The sequence below is a fragment of the Plectropomus leopardus genome, chromosome 17, assembly GCF_026936395.1.
Source record: "Plectropomus leopardus strain MGB_pleo_1.0 chromosome 17, ASM2693639v1, whole genome shotgun sequence".
Taxonomy (NCBI): domain Eukaryota; kingdom Metazoa; phylum Chordata; class Actinopteri; order Perciformes; family Serranidae; genus Plectropomus; species Plectropomus leopardus.
The window spans coordinates 20,376,586-20,399,506 of record NC_142192.1 but is presented as its reverse complement, the minus strand read 5'-3'; the positions used below and the strand labels follow the sequence as shown (position 1 = coordinate 20,399,506).

The 22,921-nt window shown below is 37.4% G+C and overlaps 1 protein-coding gene across 8 annotated transcripts in view; it reads right to left on the bottom strand.

The window, feature by feature from the left end:
* The window catches only part of thrb (thyroid hormone receptor beta), a 137,638-nt gene that overhangs the window by 105,184 nt on the left and 9,533 nt on the right, over window positions 1-22,921 (bottom strand). Inside the window, exons 1-2 of one of the 8 annotated variants that reach the window (XM_088090094.1) lie at window positions 11,255-12,488; window positions 11,015-11,108 (exon numbers count right to left, since the gene is read on the bottom strand). The exons of 5 other annotated variants lie outside the window; for them this stretch is intronic. The gene's annotated coding sequence lies outside the window, so the exon portion shown is untranslated. Of the gene's footprint in view, window positions 1-2,054; window positions 2,074-11,014; window positions 11,109-11,254; window positions 12,489-22,921 lie in introns of those variants that run through there. 2 more of the 8 variants (XM_088090093.1, XM_088090096.1) reach the window with 2 other exon arrangements.

The window sequence follows — 22,921 nt, the reverse complement described above, 5'->3', positions numbered from 1 at the left end:
GCACTATTTGCAATATTGATTACTTCCATTCATTTTGAATTAATACCACTTACCCTGAAACTGCATAATCTACTTCATTTAGTGAATACCTAACCCCTAAACCCTAACACTCTCCAAGGAAACCTAGTTAAAACCCATGGATAATGGCCAGTAATGTAGTCTTGTGCAATGGACTTCAAAATAAACTAAAACAAATACTACTGAATAAAGACTGTGGTGTGACTGTGACTGTGAAGGATGATTTACAGCTGCATTTATCTTCCTCTCTTACTGAGGCTTTTGTTTGTAGAGTCATTGGTGTCTCTGCCTCACAAGGAAAATCAGAACGTAGCGGGAAACAGAAAAACACAATTGGAGGGTTAGAGTTATTATTATTGTTGTTGACAATAAGAAAAACAGACTAAAGCTAACCTTATCCTCAAATAAGATTACTCTGAAACATGTATTACCATCTAGGCTTATAGCAAAGAGACGATACTTCGAAGCTTTTCCTGGGATTTCTTGTTGTCTTGGGTTACTCTTTTTGGATTTGTTTGCTCATTAGACGTGGACTGGACTAAAGCATAGGTCAAAGGTCTTTTTGTCTTTCATCATTATGAACAAAGTGGTAAACGTGACAGGGACTCGTGAATTTACATACCTTGGACAGCAAAGACATGACTCAAGATGCTTTGCTTAGCTTACCGGGACATTCTTACCCTAACTCCAAGAACTCTTTAAACATATATGTCACATATATTTTCATAAAGTTGGTCGGCACTTTCAAAAAAAAATTTTTTAGTTAAATGTTCAATCCACATTTGGTGTTCAAGTGAGTAGCAGGATGGTTTATGTGGGATTGAGTCACAAACTGTGGTGTGTGTGTTCATGGTAATAAAGGAACGTGTCATACAGTGAAACAGTTTGGCTCACTGATGTGTTTTTAAAAGTTTTTGGACAACAGTAGAACTTAATGGCACAGAGGATGAGGATATATCAGACTTGGATACATAGACAATAGTTGTTCGTAGATACATTCAGTGGGTATTTGCGTCTTTTCAGAATCAGAATCATTATCAAAAAATAACTTATTGATCCCCAGAGGAAAATTATGGTCTGTTACAGCCACTCTGATGCCAAGCAAAGAGAATTATAGAAAGTATAAATAAGTACTAGCACAAAGCATGTAAAAACTATAATATATAATCTAGTAATATAGTAACTATAAAAACAAGTTTCAATTGTATGAAAATATTTAAAAGTTATAAATATGCATAATGTGCTAAGTGTGTGTGTAAAAAATATAAAATAAAAATACAGTAATAATAAGAAACAATTAGTACTAGAATGTGAATATTTACAGTTATAAATATGTGCAATGTGCTGAGTGTGTAAAGTGTTGAAAAATATACAAACTTTGTGCCTTAGGTTACGATGCAATGTATAAAACTAGTATGTAGAGTTGGAAATATAAAATATGTGTGTTGTGATACAATGTACAGCGGATATATACAACACTAAGAAGGTCGGCATTGGTTTGAAAAATATCAGACATATCCTTTAATATTCTTTGACAATCTCAAACTCAACCCAGCCAATATTGGACCAACCTTCATTAAATCTGAACGCATATGACAAGGTCAGTCTCCATGTTTGAATGTCTTCCATTCATAACATGGAAGTCAAAATATTCATCAGATTTCCAGTAGCGGTTAAACTTGTTCATCCATATAACTAAATACTACAGGTCACTGCCAGCACTTTTACAATGTGTCTCCATGCCTTCTAGCATCGTTCTCTTTGTTTTACAAGCTGCTGACAGCCATGACAGCCTTGGTACACTGTATGAAAATGTCAGCATGGCTATCAGCATAATGTCTGAGCCAATATACAAAACAGATGTTTAGATGTGGAACAACAAAATCCAAGAAATTTGCGGTCTGGATGGGAATCTACAAGGAAAAGGCAGTTGGCGCGCCCCATCAGCACAGCCCCCCTAGCAGCTCTTCCCCTGCCAGTCTATGTGGTATCGATATTCTGCAAGGGTAATCATGTGCCTTCTTACCCCAACTCACCCCATCACTCGGAGTGCACCGCGGAGCCGCACAGCCAGGGGCAGAAAAGTGAAGATGAAGGCTTTTACAGCTCCTCTCCCTCCATCTCCATGAATAATTCAAGCCCATCCAAGCCTGAGAGCATTTTTCAACTTTCCCTGAAGCATGAAAACACAGCGCTGCTCCACACTGACTGCCAGGGGGTTCATAAGCTCCTCATACCTAACATAAATCCACTCCCGATTATAACAGGATCACATTAGGCCACACAACTAGAGGTTTTGCTGAAGGCACAGGCACAGGTAGTGTGTAAACCTTCACGGCGCCCTGTGTTATCCTTTTTGTAGAAATCCTGCACTGAATCAGGGAATCTGGATTTAGAGACGGAAATTTAATATCACCAGAAAACAAAACAAAGCAAAAAAATCTGCTTTTTGCAAATTTGCTTAAGAAATACTTGGAGTGATACGGATTTAAAAAAAAAACCTTATTTCATAATACAGCATGTAACAGGAAAAAAGCTGCACTTTTGGGGTTTTTCTGCTTTTAAGAAAAAGTCATTGTTTTGTAAGTCTTAGTGATGAAATCCAGTAAGGTTAAAGTCATGTCCTACACATTTGTCCGAAACAAGTTTGATGAGGTAGTACAAATCAGCATTTGAGTGTTTTTTTGGGGTTTTTTTGACTAATTTTACTGCTGCTACTGTACCATCTGTTAAAGACAGACAGTTTGTATTTAATGTCAAATTAGGTCAGAAGCTGTTGTGCCTCCACTGGTGTCAGTAGCATGTTTTGCATGATGCATTCCATGTTGACCACAACATTATTCTTTATGCTTGACTGACCTGTTTTTTTATATCTCACTTTGTGAAACACATATAATAAAACCTTTGTGTATCGCTTTAACAAATAAAATCAAAGTTCTGTGTTAAATGTTAAACGTAAGCAAAACAAACAAGCCTTTCCATAGATATTGCATGGCAGCTTGCTGCCGGCTGCACTTCACTACTGACTGGTGTGTTTTCTGCATTAGCATTTATAAGAGAAACACCGGGCCACATCATTATTTGACGCTCTGAACAACAGCTGTAGTATAAAAAGCAAGAAAGAGTCAAACAAACACAATTCCTCCGCCCAGGAGACTGCTGTTCGTGTCCAGGGTAAAACCAAAAAACATTCTTGGGTTATATTAAGAACGTAGTATAATATGTCATGTTACATTACGAGAGTGACAAAAGTACTTATTTTTAACTCAAACCATAATCTGTTTTGTAAAACTAACCACATACGCTTCTTGCCTAAACCTAAAAGCAATGTAAACTTACACTGGAAGTTTATTTCAAAACAGGACTTTATGCATGTTTGCTTGACGCAACCCTCTACTGCCATATTTCTGAGCCACACCTCCACTATCAATATACGCATGGGACTCTTATCAACACCCACAATATTATCATAGAGTGCATTTAGTAATTTTACACCTATTTATTATGACATGCGTCTGTTTCCATTATCTCTGTGCATCTCTTCTCCTCTCTCTTTCTCTTTCCTTTTTGTCATAATTGTATTTCAACTGTTATTTCCCCGTTACAGGGGAAAATTTCAGGGTTTTTCCTTAGGTGATGTAAGAGTCTTAGGGCAGAGGGATGTCATATGCTGTAAAGCCCTCTGAGGCAAACTGTGTTTTGTGAAAATGGGCTTTATAAATAAAATTGACTTGATTTGACTTGATGTAACGAGCTGGAATTGACACACCGGCCCTGAGAGTCCATAAGTGACAAAAGAGGGTCCCATAGAGTCATAGTTTGATGTGCAGCGCCTAACGAAGGATCAGTATGTGATGATTTGGAAGCAAAATGTGTTTTAAAAACAGTAAGCCCATAGAGCAGAAAAACATTAGGTGCTAAACAACCCAAAAGTAGAGAGCAAAAGCTTTCATTCTAATTTAAAACAGCTACAACAAACCGCCCCAGGCTCCTAAAAAGACTATCTTGATGGGGGCCCAATACAAGCACATTGTCACTAAAACCTTAAAACCAGAATGTGGTCAAAGCTCAGAGAATCTCCACGAGGCACAGAGTTCATCTTCACTGAGAAATAAAAGAAATAAAAAATCAAAACTTACCTGTAGTGATGTCGGTGGTTAATTATCATGATCCAGTCACATAGAAGAGAAAGAAAGAGTACAACATTAGTTTATTGCACTATTGATCACCGCACAATAAATGCAGTCAGTTTGTGTCAGATTCAGAGCTGCATTCCCTGCAAGTCACATGAAACTTAGGACAACTGAGTTATTTGTTTGAGGATGAAACATGGCCAGATTGCACAGCCTGATTAACTTTTCCAATCTATTTTAGGGTTAACTTTATCAATGCTATGTTTGTTAAAGTATTCTCACACACCAAATAGATTATATATCTGTTTTCCACATGTTGCTGGGGATATCCTGCTCAGTGAAGGATTGTGCAGGAAGTGAGTGTCAGCAGCATAATGATGGCACAAGATTATCTGCTGTCAGAATCTGAACACAGGTCAAAGTCAGCGCTCAGTCTGCACCACAGGGGAAATAACAAACGTCTGTAAGAATATCTGTAACCTGTTCCTGTTCTTCAGACATATATGAATCAATACTTTACTACTGCCAATCCATGTGAGGCTCTCTGCACAGAGCAGAGCTTTGAACACCTATCTCAGCATCCAGGTACATTTGATAATGACATAGAAATAATAGAAATACAGTCTCGAAGGCACTAAGTCAGTCCATTTGAAACCATTATACTGCTGTGAGTCTATTAGGGGAAAATTTAGGTCCATGAGGTACATATTCAAAGCAGGCGAGAGGGATGACGCAAATAGATTAGACTGTAGATTAGACTTTTCAAACAAATGTGGTCCATTCAATTACAGTTACAGGAAAATGACAGCGCTGCCAAGAGCAACAACAATGTTGGAAGAGTCACTTAAGCTCTGTTTGTCCTGCGATGTCCTATGATTAACTGCATGTTGACTCTAATCGTCAGAAAAACCCTTACTTCCACACAACTCTTATTAGCGGAGGTTCTTTTAGATTATTTAAAAATCACAAAGGTTATTCTTATCCTCGCGGAGCAGGCTTCAGTCATGTGCAAGTGATTTGTAACCACACACACAAACACACACAGATACACACACTTTTTGTGCAGTAACTCCTTTATTTTTTTTAATTTTTTTTTTTCAAATATTAGTGATATTACCAACAAAACCTTAAAAGCAGTTGGGTGTTTTGTCAGTTTCGTTTACGTGCTTAGCATGGAATGTATCCATCAGATAAGAGAATTCTCAAACCGGAGAGATGGCATGTATCATACCATTGGCAAAGGGATAGTTCACCATTTTTGGAAATGTACTTCTTTCAGAGTACAGAGGTGGACTCAGGATGTGATTATTGTAGTTTAGCGTAAAGACTGGAAGCAGGGTGAAACAGCTATCTTGTATCTGTCCAAAGTTCAAAATGCACCTTCCACCTCTATGATCCTGTATGTGTTTGTTTAATCGGTGCACAAACAAAAATTTCAAAATTTCTGCCTCGCGTTTGTATGTCTCAGCCAACCAGTCAAGTTTGTGGTCTGTAAATTTGTAGTCTAAGAGCAAAGGCTGAGATGACTGAATGAAACAATCCCCTCAGTTCAAATGATGATTTATTTATGTTGCAAAATAAGATGGAATGGAAGGAATGCACTAGAATTACTGCCTCACGGTTTTATGCCTCCACCAACCTATCGAGTTAAAGTTACAGTTTACATCCATGTCTGTCCACACTCATATGTGGTAATGACGGCAGACAATGCTTTAAATATGGATGTTTCTGCAAAGAAGCTACATATTCTAAAACATGATGCTTAACACACATCATTACCGTAGAAGCACAAAAGATATATAGTCTGCACAGTTTTAAGATGGGACCCAATATTGATGTCGCCCCTTCTGTTCCTGAGTTATGGTATTGAATAATGGCCAGAGAAGTGCTTCTGCAAAATATTGTGATATCAGTCAAGCTAACCTCTGACTTTTTGAATACAAAATTATATCACTTCATCAATATATCCTATTAGACATTTGCATGATTTTTTCAAAAGAATTTGCATATGAACTTTTAAGTTATAGCCAAAAACATGTTTTGTGAGGTCACAGTGGCTTTGATTTTTTTTTTTTTACTATCAAAAACTAATCAGGTCTTGACTTCAAGTTGGTGTTTGTGCCACAATTGAGGAAAATCCCTCCAGACATTCCTGAGATATGACATTCATGAAAATGGGACAAGCTCAAGGTCACAATGTCCTTTGACTACCAAATATGAATTACTTCATTAAGTCCAGGTGTACATTAAGAGTCAAATTTGAGAAAATTTTCTCATGTTGTTCTTGAATTATTGGGCTCACAAGAAGGAGATGGACACAAGGTCACAGTGACTTTAACCTTTGACTGACAAAATCTAAAAAGTTCATCCCTGAGTGCAGGTTGTTATTTGTACAAAATTATTTTTTTGAAATGTCGTGTACATGAGAATGGGTTGGATAGACATAGGACCGACAACCCAAAATATAATGACTCCAGCAGTCGCTGGCGCAAATTAAGTGCAAGAACTATTTCTTGGCAAACAAAAGTGATTCATTTTCCTGTCTTCAGCTGTAACGATGAGGTGTCAGGAAACCAGCACTATCGCCGGAAACACTCAAAAAACTGTTGTACATTTCTGTAGTAGTGAATAAAGAAAGACACAACATGTCACTCAGTGAGCTTTCTGTTGATTTCTTTTTTCTTTTTTTTTTTATGAGAACCAGGCTACCTGTTTCCCTTTGCTTCTGCTAAGATAATCTAAGTGGAGATTTTTGGCACAACTTCAACTACTTCCAAGATGCATCAAGATAAGGTCAAAACTCAGGCAACACTTTCAGTACAAAGGACAACTTTTAGCAACTGGATAAAAATAACACTATATTGGATCTATTTGCTTTTGTTAAGTAAGCATAAAGAAGAAAAAGATGGTGCCATGCATTATAAGATGAGTTTTAAGATGTTCTTTGAACTGAGCTTCCAATCAAGGTTGTAGTTGTCTTAAGTTTGGGTGCCCTTGTAGCAAATGTACTATCTCTGGGTTTTAATTAGTCAGTAGACTTGGCTGATCTTGTAGGGTTTAGAAACATCAATGATGATTTTACCTGATGATGGCACTATATCGAAAATAACAGGATTTTCATAGGTTTAGACGGGCTGTTCCCAACTCAGAATTATGTCAGTCGAATCAGATTCAGCTGTTGACGACAGGTTGGAAGTGTGCAACAACATTTTTTGCAGACACTAATACATAACAAAAGCTAGAAAATGTGCTGTTTTACGTTGCTGTGGCTGCAAATTCACCACCTCTAAGCAGAAAAGAGGATAATGTTATCTCAGAACTCAGCTCTGAGTCTCTCTGACTTTCAAGGGGCAGCCCTATGACAATCCATGCAACAGATGGTGAGACATTTCACTTAAAGCCACAAATGTCAAACTCATGATGGCAAACTTCGTGGAAATCCATCCAAAAGTAATTAAAGTGTTTGAGTCTGGACCATAAGTGGACCAGCTGACAGGCGAGCAACATCGACGATAGTGAGGCAAAAAATGATGAGAAGCACTTTACAGATAAACTTGAGATACCCGCAATCTGTATGAGACTGCATAATGGCGTCATTATAGTGTCAAAGACTACACTTACTGCGAATTGAGCAGTGCAAAATTGTGATCTTTGTGGTAAAGCAGAATGTACACATATGTAGTTGTAGACTGTAATAATATGGGCTGTAAAACATACTGCTGACACTCCAAAACCCAGCTCCGACTGTAAAAATAGAAACCAGATGGATTACTCACATTTGTCTTCACTCATTGAAACAAAGCACTTTATTGCATAAGTAATGATGAAATGTAAAAGGTATGCCAGTGAAAAGTAACAGTGTTGCTGCTACCAAGGCTAGAAGCGGATTAGGCTACTAAAAGAAGATTAGAGATAGTGTAGACTATTTAATGCGTAACGAATTAAGCTTATCACTGCCCAGTCATCAAGGCACACTGGGCATACTTTCCACTGATACTATACTATGTTGTCACATTGTTGCCTCAGCCTGTATAAAACTATTTGGCTGGCAATATGTTTTTTAAGGCTGCAGTCCTGGAATACTGGATGAGCGAATGCAATGGACTCAGTTCAGCTTCTCTGATTTGTTCTTCTGCTTTCTTCAGCTTTTAACTTATTTCCAAATTCTGGTTTGGTTTTGCACCACAAGGCTTCCGTAGATAACGGGTTATGGTTGAAGTGCTCAGGTCAAGGTGTCAGGAAGTGGACTAAATTGCATGTTACGGAAAGCCACGGTCGTGTACAAGGGAAGAGGGACAAATAACAGACTGAGAAACATAAAAGGTCAATGTGGTGTTAGACAAGAGACTAGAGCTCTTACTTATAAATCTGTATACCGGCACCCTGCCTGTCTTTGGAAAAACACTAAGTCTGGCTGCCACACTTTTATTTGTGTGTGTGCTTTTCTGGGAACTGCTGTACTGTTTGCTCTCCTCACTGAACTTTAAATTTGTATGCTGCACAGTAACCTCTGTGATCAACAGCAGTGTTTTCCAATCCACAGGGGTTCCTCTTAGAGAAATGTCAAAGAACTTTTTCTTTTCAACCAGAATACAGCGGGCATTAGTTCCAGGCTGTTTTGCCGAAATGCCAATTAAAAACGGTCAAACTCAGAGGCTAAGTAAGTTTAGAGTGCACTGCTTAACTTTCAGACAAGACTGAGGCCACAGCCGCACTTCGTACTTTGAATCTTTGTTAGCAGGCCTTTCATTTAAATTACGACTGCATTTCTGTTTCGCAGTATGGAAGCCCGATGTGTTCAATACTCAATAAATAAGTAAGACATAATGCAGGGAACATTTAGGGGGGACTATTTTCAACCCTGCAGGGGGGTCTGGGGAGAACTCCCCCCACAGAGATTTCTAAAAACTTAAAAGGATAGCTAAACTGATTATTTTTAGAGAAATTTGAAGTGAAAACTTGGATCGGGGGTTCTCAAAGTCTTGATGCATGAGTACCATTTAAGAGAGCCAGCAGGGCTCCATAGGAATTTCAATAACATACTATGACATGACTTTAAATTAATTTTTTAAAATGACATACTACACTATACTATATTCTTCTGACATTCTTTATGGCACAAAAACACTTATCAGGAACTATCAATATTGACAGTATTATAGCCATAGCCAAGTATTACATAACATTTGCTAATGATTATTTTTATTACAGTCAGCAGTTTCAAGATGGGCATCCAGGATTAGTGTCACCAATTCAGTGTCTGACCAAATGTCTCCCCTTCTGTTCCCAAGTTATGAAGTTGACTGATGTCCAGAAAAGTATAAGGCATTATGATGTCACAGTGAATCTAGCTTTTTATCGTTTTGATATAAAATGTCATAAGTCTGTCATTTTCTCCTAAGTGACATTTTGCAGTAATAAGCATATGAACTCTTGAGCTGTGGCCAAAAACGTAGTTAGTGAGGACACAGTGACCTTTGTCCATCAAAATCGAATTAGTTCCTCCTTGAGCTGTAATTTTCAGGTAATTTTCTTGTGTTTTTGAAAGAAATCAAGACAATTTGCATTGTTTTCAAAGGGTTAAGTTTGAATACTCATTTATTAATTTTAAATGATTTATTTATGTTTATTTGAATTTCTCATTTATCTATTTTACATTGAACACTCTGGGGTTCTATATTGCAGATGGGTGTTGTGGTGAAGGAATCTTGTGGTCCCTTCTTCATTTTGGAGTTTATGCATCACTGTATTATTTTATTAAAATCAAAGCTGCAGTCTGATGCCACATCTTTCTGATCCATCTGCTCTCAATGCGTCTGAGCATCGACGGTACGCCCAGAACACAAAAGCATTAATGGGCTTTGATACGTTCAGCACATATCATGCTTTGTCGTGGCCTTTTAAAAAAAGCACTTGCATCTGAGAGTAGAGCCAATCACACCGCATGCAAACAAACCCACTTCAAAGCTTTTCAAACACACTCCCAGCAAACCAAGAAATCTCTGCTGAAGCTCCAAATGTTTGAATTTTAAACCAAAACAGATTGTGATTTAAGCTCTGATTTTCATTTTCGACACCAAAGCAGATTTCAATACAGGTTTTAGTTGACATAAATCTACAATACGCTTAGGACTAATTGCGGTGAAAAGGTTAAGGTACAAGACAAAATCTGCTTTAGTCTCAATCCAACATTAAGAGCAGTTGGAGGGCTGTGAAAGAGGCATTAAAGCCTTTTGTTTACTTCTCAGCCATTAGCTCAGAATCAGGCTGAATCATATGACTACTTAGATGTCTGCAAATCTAATTAGACAAATGTGTCTTCTCAGAAAATCCCACTGCGAAGACACAAAACTGGGATTTCTTTCTGGCAACCTTTCAATAATGTGACCAGTCCCCGTGCCACACACGCCACTAGCCACTCCGCTGACTCACAGACTTTTATTTGCATTAGCTTAGAAATTAATTTATTTATCTATTGCCCCCAAAAGTAGCTATTTCTTTCATGTGACTGTGTCTATGTTTTTATGTGGTTTTTATATGAGCTGCTGGATACAATAATTTCCCTGTTGGGATAAATAATCTATCTATCTATCTATCTATCTATCTATCTATCTATCTATCTATCTATCTATCTATCTATCTATCTATCTATCTATCTGCATCACCCGCTCACAACATACACACCATCTTTTAAATCAATTTTTTTAAGGTTTCAAGGAATTGCAAGTACAACTTTGATTGCATATTTCCTCTGCAGCCCTGCAGACACGACTTTTTCCATGAAGCTAATCTCCACAGTAGGTTTTTTTAACTCGCCCATTTTACAAATATACAAACATTAAGTCTTTGAAATAACCACTCACTCAGAATTCAGTTTTGCAGGATTCTTCTTTCTTTGCTCTTCAAGTGATTTTAACGCAAACAGACAACCACAGAAACACACTCATGTACTGGAGACTGACATACGGTATAGGGAACAAGAAAAGGCAAAAAAAAGAAGTGACACAGGAAGAGAAAGCAAAATGACAAGGATGAGTCAAGTACACCTCATGGCAACAAAAAAAAAAAATGAAAGAGACAGAGCACAGGGAGGACTGGCCAACCTGTGTTCTTCTGTGCAATCATACATACAGGTCCATAGAGTCTACATGATGCCAAAGCAAAACAGAAACAAGACAAACGCAGACAGTGTGTAGCATCCAGGGCACCGTCTGACAGCTTCCTTTCTGTGTTACTTCCTTCTGTCGAAATGTCTGACTCAGTGATATGCTGAGAGAAGATGAGAGGAGGGGGAAGAAGTGTGACTGAAAACAACATGGCTACATGGTGGTGATGAAATCTAGTTTGTCTGCATTTATCATGGAGTTAAATGATTTAGGACAGTTTGCATGAAAATAGAATTTTTGCCTACACTGATACAGAATAGATCCAGTAACTTATCAATACCAATGGGACATTTCGGAGTTTCAGAGGCCAAGTCGCACATTAAAGCAAAATAAGGGAAAACAGAGAGGTAAATAAGTATGTTCACAGTTTTTTAACCCTTTGAAACCTGTAGAGACATCACTTTTTTGTGCTGCAGACGCCTTTTATTTAAACCCAGAGCAGTTGTGTTTTCTTCATTTCATAAACATAGGGGGAAAGGCAGAGAGCAGCTTGGCAAGACATGTTTTTGCATATTGCAAGATATTAATAGATTTAGAAAATAATTTTTAAAAAGCTGAGGGGGGTTTACAGAATTATTTTTAGGCGTTTTTTTTTTTTTTTTTTCACGTTACTTCCTCGTTTACCTGTGTTTGGGGTTTTTTCCCCAAGTTATTTCCTTGTTTATTTTTGCTTTACTTTTCTCTTTTTTTTCTTCACTTACTTTTCAGGGGTTTTTTTGTTGTTGTTGTTGCTAGTTTTGAGGTAATTTTCTAGTTTTATTTTTTTAAAAACACTAATTTATTTATTTAATTTATTTAAATTTTTTTTAGTTTTTGGGTCATTTCTTCTTCAGTTGCTCTGCTCATTACCTTCTTCCCATGTTTTTTTAAAAGAAATCAGGCCAATTGCTCAGGTTTCAAAGGGTTAACACTGTGTATGGATGGAAAGAGTGTCAGTGTTCCAGGAATAAAAAAAAACAACAACAAAAAAAAACATATTGATGGGACTTTCAGAGCTTTGAACTTAAATAAACTATATGTATGATTTTGTCAGTTTTACGAATTTCAGTTGCATATAAAGTTTTGATTCTGAATTTAGAAATTTCAACTTAGATCACAAACATCACCTATGGAAAAAAACTAAAAATATAACTGAATGTTGACAATAGCATTTACCTATTTTACTTGAATAAAGTTTATGTAATTATAATTAATACATCGCATACATTATAAATATGTGGATGAATATAAACATATTTCAAATATGTAAAATGTATTAACAGTAATAGACTTTAAATATAAGTAAACTAAATTCAATATATTTAAGATACATAGAATTGATCAACATTAGTTAAGTTAATGTTATTAAGTAAAATCAACTATTTGAAATACAGTGAATGTATTAACAGTAATTACATGCATTTAATTAAGTAAATTTAACATATTTCACATATATCCAATTCACTAAAGTGAATTTGACATACTTGAGATACATAGAATATATTATCAGTAATCACATTAACGTTATAAAGTAAATTCAACATATCTGAAATACAGAATTTGTTAACAGTAATTTCATACACATTATTGACGTAAATTAATTCAATTCCATGAGTTATATTCTCAAAGTCTTTTCATCTTGTTGTAACTGATTCAGTTTAATAAATGGTACTTTTTTTTTTTTAATTTATGTTACAATTACTTGACTTGACTAGATGTTAATTTAAAATCTAATCGAAATATGTAAACTTGACAATAGAGCACATAATTTAATTAATTAATTTATTTAAATAATAATAATAACAATAACAACAATAATAATGATAATAATAATAATAATAATAATAATAATAATAATTTATTTGAATGTATCAAATAAATTCAATTAAAATGTCTTTTTTTGAAAGGATCTATGCTTTATTTTATTATATTTTTCCCGACAGGATGTTCATATTTAAACAAAAGGTAGAAATGATGAGCACAGTAAACTTGGCCTCATGTTTCTACATTTTGAAACTCTTGCTTCAAAAAGCTCATATCAAATCCTGTTTGCTCTGTTACCATGGATGTACTGACAATGATTATCGGAGTACTTTTGATAGAGACAAATCATTTAAACATGATCTTAAGTTATGTATAAGGAGCGTCTTCTTATCTGTCATTTCTGAGTAGATTTATTGACATTTCTGGATGGGGGGATTTGGCTTTCACTGGAGAGAGTGAGTCCCGCTGATAACAATAATATAATGCTCTGCTTTGTCAAATTTATGACAGACAAAAAACTTGATTTATTTTTAGCCTAAGGTCATGAAGCGTTCTAAAATACAGTTGTGAACCAGCAAAATGAATGCACTACAATAGTTCAATAAATGGTCATCTGTACATACATATGGAGGGTACCAAATAATTTCATTGCACGATGCAAAGCTTTGTTAAGTATGTGACAAACAAAAATTTGAAACTTATGGACCAAAGTTTTAAAGCATTAGTTGATTAAACTTTCTTTTTTTAAATACTTTTTTAAGTGCAGGTATGGTCATCGAAATGTTACATAAATCTTTTTTTTTTTCTCACTCAATTCACTATTCTGACATCATAAACTGATTTGATGTCTACATTTATCTAACTGGCTTATCAAAAAGTGTGGAAAGTGTGAAATGCCCAACAATGAATTGCTGTCACTGGGTTCATGCTAATCAAACTCTCCTTTGTTCTCTGTCGCCTAAATTCTCAGAAGCCTTTCTGTAACGGTTGTTCTCAACTCTGAAGCCTCTTTCAACATCCAAAGAACGTACAAGGACAACTGCAATGAAGGTCATTGTAAGTGCAATTGAAAAAAAAAAAACTCCTGTTGAGCATTGCTGGCATGATGCTTTGAAATTGAGCTTGAAAATATTTCTCAGCCCAAACAGTTCTTTTAAGATACAGACGCTCGGTTTTTGTGTCTGGAATGTCTCGTGAAAAATGGGGTTTAAGTGGATTAAAATAGGAATGACATCAATGAGAGCAATGCCAGAAATCCCTCAAGCAGACTTGAGTTTTTATTCTTTCAAATTTCTTCTCGCATTGCATCATGTTGCTAATAAAGCATGACTGTTTGAAGGCACCTGTAGACACCCTCTGTTGAAAAACAGAAGGCAAACCAACTCCTCTTTCATTTTTATCTGGGGAGTATCCAGGACTGTTTCCATATCCTGCAGCCAGGCCGCAAACACTGCTGAATGCTTTCAGCAGTAACTCATGCCAGAAGTAACAACTTGATTTTTTTTTCAACATAGGGGATACTGTCAACAGCTTGGCTCCTTGCAAGGGCCAACTGGTGTGTGATGCAGTGAATGTTTTCAACAAGTGGGAAGACCTTTTTTTTTGTCCTGGATCAGCTTCATATTTACAGCAAAACTTGTCAGCATATTCTTCACATGATCACAGCCGGGGTTATACACAAATTACTGGCTCATGTTTACATGCATTATATACAAATTGCGGTGCATTACTTTTTGTGGGTACAAACAAAGATTGTATGAGAACAGCCTGAAACATCAATAACATTACTAATGTTTCATAAGCTTTTGTCTCAAATCTCAGATTTCCAACACAACTCACAAAGACTGATAATATTTTTTGGATGTTCGGCAAGAATGCAAAACTAGCAGTATAGACAAGTGCAAAGGTTTATTGTTGACCTCGGAAAAAACAGTTTGAACCATATTTCAGCTGTATCTATTGGTATTTATCTACACTGTCAAACTTCTGGTGTGGTTCTTTAAACACCTCAGCATGTGCAATAAGATTTATGATCTGATTACACTGTGCTCTTTGGCCCAAATACCAACCACTACACCTCGGAAACAGCAAGACTCATTCAACATCAGGATAACACCTTTCTTACTGTGTCGCAAGGTGACAACAGCATGCTTTAGGAATAGGTCTCATGGGAATGGACTGGGAGTGTGGACAGGACTGAGGATAGGAACGGAGCCAAAAACAAGAGAGATCCTAGAAGAAAGCTCACTGCAAAGTGCACACAGCCTCAGACAGGAAGAGCACGAGTGGGCAAGGCAGTGAGCCAAGGCAAAGCTGGAGTGGCCCCAAGTCAGAGTGTCCTTAAATGACCCAGTCAAAATTTTGAACTTGAACTCCACCACAACAAACAGTAGAGGACTAAAGATCACAGTTAACCAGTAATCCCCCTTCAAGCCTGACAAAACGTTTGAGAATCTGCAAAGAAGAATATGCTCAAATCTAATACGACAACTCTTGAAGACACAGAGTCAGGAAGACTTGAAGCGTGAAGCCTCCAAAAATATCTACTATATCATGTTTCAGTAAACTTTCTAAACCTGCTTTCTCATTTTATTATTGCCCGGACAGTTTTAACTTAAGTGAACGACTTAATGAAAAAACAAGGGGATATAAAAACCTACAGGAAGCTTAATCATTTTTGGCATTTAATTAAATTTCTTATCAAAGGAGAGAGGCCACAGCTCAAGGACAAAGCAGCAGGACTCACACGGATTGTAAACGGGGTCCAGCCTGCACGGGGGTTGGTGCTGCACCCTAGGAGGCATTCAAAAAAGGTCGGGGGGGGGGCTGGAAGCAATATTTTGAAAGTGGGACATTGAAGAAGTGCTCTTAGGAGGTAGTTCTTCATGTCTTCTTTTTAATGCCAGTTCAGTCCCACATACACAATTTTCAAAATGTTATTGTTAGACTTGCTTTTACCACCATCATCTGAAGCTTTTTTCATCAAGTCTTTCCTCTTTTCTGAATCACTTGCATGCAGCTTTTCTAGTTCAGTCCCTCCAGGATTTCACCATGTGATCATAACAAATCACACAAATTCAGCCAATCTCCATGAATTCTGCACGGCCTTGCAATTTTGTTCAATCACCTCAACTTTACTGCAAATTTGACTCATTACACTGTACAGCTGTAAGCAATGTATTGATCAGCTCAGCCCCTCTTTCTGTCCCTCTGTTTATGATGAGACTTTTCCATCTGCGTTTCCAGCTGACCACTTATTCGTCATAACTGTCCTGTGCCCAGGTTTTACATCCGCACTTTTGATAGCTACTCTACAGCATGGTTGCTAGTCACATTAGCAGCTCTTAGACTACAACTGAGGATATCGCTGTCAAAAGAATTCAACGCGTCTCCTCTTAAAGGGCTAAATGATGGATGGTCATGCAACACTTTGTCAAACTTGACACAAAATGGTTACGTTTTAAAGCATTAGCATGCTGTCACCAAAAAAAACAAACAAAAAAAAAAAAACAGTGTCATGCACTGACATAGTCCTTGTCGGAAACGCAGCAGGACGTATTAGCATTAACACTACAAAAGATGTGCCGTCAAATGGGTCCCCAAAGTGCTTCATCATAACGCGTCTTGGTTGTCTGTTTCAACTTATTTAGTACTGTTTACTTGTAATTGGATCATCGCAAAACACGTTAATACCAGGTTCAAAGAGGGCCAAATGAAGAGCAGCAGATAGCCGGTTCCCTAAATTGTCTCATTTAGAGGAAGTATCATACGGGGTTCTGTTTGTCAGACAGACTGACAGACATACTACCATTTCAGCAGAGTAATAGGAAACCCCAGTTATGAGTCCTAAAACCCTGAAACAAATTAGCATTTTGGCGCCTCCAGTTAACTCGTCTCAAAGTCGGTGTGTTTTGTAAATGGGTTTTTGGTAAGAAGCCTCAAATAAGGTCTTTTATGAGTCTTAACAAAGATGATTGCTGAGAAGTGGCTAAATGAGATTACAAAATGTCATCACGCTGCGCTGCGTCGCACCGAACACGGCTTTACAGCCTCACTGTGGTGGGGATGTGACCGTAGAGTAGTTTGTTTTAGCCTAGTACTAGCTTTTTACTTTTGGGGATTGTGTTTCAAAAATCTTAAAACTGGTTTTCATTTGTGAAAATTATCTTGCTGAACAAAATGTATAAGTGTCATAAATGTTTGTTTACCACTGGTTTATTTTTTGCCATAATCCAAAATCCAATGAAAAAATCCCATAGGCTTTTTCACAAGGGAACCAGGACGACATTAGCTTCTAGACCAGCCTACAGAAAAACATCATCCCTGGGGCACTGTGTAACATAATGCACAGCAGACTATGGGCAGTGCTTTTTCAAAATATTATGATTTTGTTCTTGACTTTTCAGAATACACAGAAATAATGGATATGTTTTGGCTGTGCAGAAAGGTTTGCATAAACACAAATCTTGCTGAAACACATGTAAGCTTAAGTGCAGTCCGCTGTCAATTAATTGAAATGAGTTAATGTGTCTTTGGTGTGCTGCAAACACATTTTCATTACTGATTTCTGCCTGGCCGCTGTTTGTGATCAATAGCAAGATATGATGTTTTTAAATAAGTTTGAATGTCAAATTACTAACCATGCATTTGTCCAACACTCATAAATATAGTTTCTATTCACATGGCTTTTTTCACTCCATGGGAAACTAATCATAATTATATTCCTACTGTCCAGTTTAATCAAATCTGTTATGTGGCATTGTATGAAATGCTTTTTAATTATATAACAGAATAATAAATAACATTAATATTAAAAAAAGACCATTAGGCTACATTTTAATTGATGAGGTGCGGTAAAGGACATGGATAACAGATAGAGGAGTGCAGGCCAAAAAATGTTGCGAACCACTGGGTTACAGAAAAGGAAAGAAAGGGCACTACATGATTCCAGCATAGACAAAAAGTCCTTGTGGTTAACTCCTGACCTCAGAAACATGCTCTCAAAATGAAAGATTCAAATATTGGTAGGTATTCTGATGTTAATGCAGATATCCTTTCAACATCACTTCAGTGGTTTGGTGCTGTCTATTCACATAACACTTCACAGAACGGTTTCCAATCACAGACTCTTACGAATGACCTCGTCATTATAGCCGGGATGTTAATTGCTGCACTGTTACTCTTTCATGTGAACCCCGGCTGACTTTGACACAGTCACTCTGACATGAAGGTCAGGGGAAATTAAAGAAAAAGTCCACTGCTTGATTTAAACCAAATGAAAGATGTATTTATTCAGCTTGTCAAAGCCTTATAGCAAAGAAGAACTATATGAATTCATTTATTTTGACATTGGTACTCCACTTATCAGGTTTTTGAAGAGTTCTGGTTGTGGGTTTGCTTCTGTAAATGTTGTATCCTTGTTTCTGTATTGTAAATGGCCCCTTATAACAATTTTGGGAGAACTTATGATGGCTAAGAACTCTGAAGGAAACAGCAAATTATTACATGTAAACACTTGACATGCTAACTTTGCTCATATTTGTCCAAAAAACTAAAATGTGACCATAAAGTAATAATAATCTGCACGCTGAAGTCAACCACGGGTAATGAAGACAATATATTTCATTGTTGCTGCCTTTTTCCATCACTAGTGGGCAGATGTTAAAGGTAAACTAGGCAAAGCGATAAATGCTCCAGCCAAGCAACTAAACTACGTTGTGTTTCAACTGCTGAGGTAACTCAGTCACTAGAGAAATTAATGAATAAATGACTATATTGCAAAATCTGGATTGCATTACATCAGACACAAGTCGAAGTTGTTGCTGACAGCTGCAGAGTACAGTATGTGCAGCCAGCCAAACATCACACCACCCGCCACAGTTTGTCAAGAGTTCTGCCTCATCGTCATGATCACATTTTCCACATTGGAGTAACACGATGCTACTGAAATACTTTCTGGTTGACATACAGCACATTATAGTTCAAAAGTTTGTAATCAGCTGTTCTGTTTATGTTTTTTTTTTCTTCTTCTCCTCAATAATGTCTCTTTTAACCTTTAAATTCTTGTGAAAAGCAACTGAATGAAGCACAAGAAAACTCATATTAACCCAGAGTTTAAAAGGGTGAATTGCCTCCTCCAACTCCAAGGGTGGAAAAAGTTTGCTTGTCACAAAATAAATCACACTCATTTGACTTATATCTGAGGGCATGATCGCTCGTTATGTTATCTATCACATTCACTAACCTTTGAACAGGTCGGCATGTTGGCATAAAGTAATGCTTGGCTAAGTTGGATGTGTTAGCTCCTTTGGTCTGCGTAGGTTTAACACATCTTTTACAGACGGGCTTTGAGGTGTCGGCCGGTCTGCCCTGACTGCCGGCTTTGCAACACAACTGATAGGAAATACGGCTCCTATTAAAACGCCGTCACTCTTGAAGTGCCAATGTACTGTTTTGACATCACGGTATTGCAATACCTTTCTAGTATCTGTATGCTGTGCAACACTGTGGCAAAGAGCGCATAGAAAAGGTCTGGTTATAAACAGTAAGGCTAGTGAGAAAAAAAATGGAAACAGGTGATAGTAGGCTGGGAAAATCAGGTAACTGCAGGACTGATGAGGTACATGGCAACAGGTGTGCAGGTAGAAGGGGAAATCAGGTGAGCAGGACTGGACAGACAGTCTGAGGGCATCTGGTGGAGGGTTAGAGGATGGCAGGTCTGAGAGTACAGAGCGTGGAGGAAGCAGAGGCTGGAAACAGGAACAGCGAGCCAGGCCTGGCAAAACAATGAAGAGACTAGAAATTCATCTTGAGAGAAGGTTAGCATAAGCATCAAACTGAAGCTAACATGACAATCAATCATATTCATAGTAGAATCCAAACACAACAAAAGTTCCTAAAATATTCAGATCAATAACAAGTCACAAGTTCATTGTGAGTTCACGGAGACGAGGTTTCAGTGTGTTTGAAAGACGTGTCACATTGAGCTCAAAGTTTTCTTTAATGTAGATAAAAACACAGAGGTTTGTTTTTCAAATAAAAAGTCTATATTGTAAAAATCAAATACGTCTGAGTCACACTGAAAGATGAATCCTAAGATCCAGACAGGCAGGGTATGACTTTGTGTGTGTCTTTGTGTGTCTGTGTGTGTGCTTGGCCCAAAAGTGCCTGAAATAGGAGACAAAGTGCACAATGTTTAGACTTGGAGAGAAGTTGTTACTGAGCTAATCAAATCACTTCACATGATCACATTATATTAACAGTGCATCAAGCTGTCTCTGGTACGAGTTGAATGCATCTTTTGCACTTCAGTCCCTCCACAGGCCGAGGTCCGTGCTTAACAGAATGGACGAATTACAGAAAACAATTCAATGGGCCTCTTCACAAGGACTGCACCCAAAGAAAATACTGCCACACAGTTAAGTATTCACACTTAAGATTCACTTAAGTATTTAATAAGGTGCAAATCGTTTCCACATTTTCCACAAATTATTGAAGCTGGGGAAGCAGTTTCTTTGGCATCATTGGGAAAAATTCCCACCATAAACTTTGAGCATATTGTAATTCAAGTGGACTTTGATAAAAGTAGACCTCCAAACCTCTTGGCTCTGTTTTCAGGCTTTTGAAAATCTGACCCGTAATGGGAGACTTTGGCCAATCATAGTTCCTTTCAGAAAGAAGGCGTTCCTATTGGCTGATCTACATTTGCAAATGTGTGTGCATGTCTCTTTGGTGAAAACCTAATTTAACTGTGGAGAATCCTGCAGAGAAAGTTGCTATTCAAGGATTGGCAACAACTGCTTACACTGCAAAGCAACCCAAAAAGAAGAATGGATTCATCAAAAAGAAAGTCTTACAATAAATGGAACATGTGAATATCGGCTAAATGTTTCTGAGGTAGAGAGGTAATGTTGCTAATAGTTTAATCTTCTGCTATCTGCTAAAGGTTCATAGCTGCAGATGAAAGTTTTCGTTTATGTAGTTTACGTGAGCTTAGACTCTGGGTATCCTCCTGCATCTGCTATTGACATTCTGGTATTCCAACAAAAGCAAATGGTTAGGATTTGGCAACAGAGACATGTGGTTAGGTTTAAAAGAAAAAAAGCCATGGTTTGGCTCTACATTCACTCAGGATATCCGTATGGGAAAAGCTCCAAAAACTACAGTTCCCATAATGCAACTCAACAGCATCTTTTCATAAGACCGTCTTTGACTGGTATATGTCAAACTCTTTTAAACTCTATTTCCAAAGCTTTTAAGTTTACCATGAAAACATTTTCACCCAACCTAAGATGAGGTAACTGATGATCATCTCTCAGCCTTGACAAAGCTCCCCCAGAGACACAAAGGACATTATATTACCGTCTCCAAAGGCAAAGTGGTACTCCTCAAGAATAGGACCAGGATTCCCCTTTATGTTGCCTAAATGTTGGAGCCCTGCCTTGCTGTTTACCTGTCTGCCTACCTGCACGCCCGCTTGTTTATCTGAGAGCTGTTTGCCTGATTCAGTCCAGCAGTTGCCAGCTGTAATCCTGCCTCAGTGACCGAGTGAACTGCCTTTTAAAGTCGACCTGCTGTGTCCCTGCGTGAGCTTTTGGATCCCGTTACCTGTACCCTGTTACTGGAACCCTCACTGCCAGTGTGATTTCATCTCACTAACAAAAGCTCAACCTAACATGTGCAAAATGCATGAGAAGCCGATTACAGCCATGCAAAGCTTTTATCTGAACGACTGCGGGAGCAGATTTCCCAACCAACATCTGTCTCCTTAGAAGAATCTCTGCTGGGAGGTCAGAAACACACTTGTGACCATTACTTAATATTGCAACTGCAAGAGGGTTTAGGGGTGGGTGGGGGGCTGTTGCATGGATAACAATTACAAAGATGCAATCTTAAATATCACTGTACTGTAAAAGTCCATGTGCAAGTAACAGCTAAATACTTCCATATGTGTGGGGGCGGAGGTTATGGTTTATTAATGGAATCTGTGAAATATGTACTCGCAGCAATGGACATGACGTGCTGCAAAATCTGGATAACTTTCAAACTGTAGAGCTCAAAAACTGATAAAAGGACATAAATCGGCAAAGTAAAGTCAAAAATATAACTGAGCTTATTAATAAATGAAGTAAGTTAAACCTTTGAAACCTGGATCGATATCAGTTTTCTTCTGCAGTGTTCAGATGCCTTTCACAAGCTTTAAAACCTTTATAGAACCTTTATAGTAGAACATACATAAAGTAAAAAGGTGAAAAAAATAATCTGACAATAAGCTTAAAAGAAAGAGAGAGAAAGGGGATGATGAGAAAAATATCAAATAGCTAGGGAAAATCTAAAGAACTCTATCTTCATATTTCTAATAATTTATTAAAATTATTTATGTTTTTATTTAAACTTTTTTTTTAATTCTTCATTTCCTGTTTTTGTTCTTTTTCTTTTATTTTTCTGTTGACTATTTCAGGTAATTTTCTTGTAACTTCTTGAAATTTCATCAAAAAATTTCTTGATTTTTGGTAATTCCTTGTCAAGTGTCATTGCTTTTTTTCCATGTTTTTGAAAGAAATCAAGTCGATTTGCTCAGATTTCAAAGGGTTAAAGCTAAAGTTACAGTGGGTAACTTTTAGCAATTATGACAAGAAGTTTTTTATTCTTTATTTTTTAAACCGTCACCATATCCTGACAGTAGTACAACAGGCAGATGATCTGTGAGGTCCTGACTCTTCACTTTGCTCCTAATGGCATTTGCAAGAATCGTGAAAAACAACCAATCCAAGCTAAGGAGTCTGCTGTCAGTCATGCCAGTCGCCGCTCGCGAACTGCGGTCAAACTGTCAAACGAGGTAGAATCAATGCAGTAACAGAA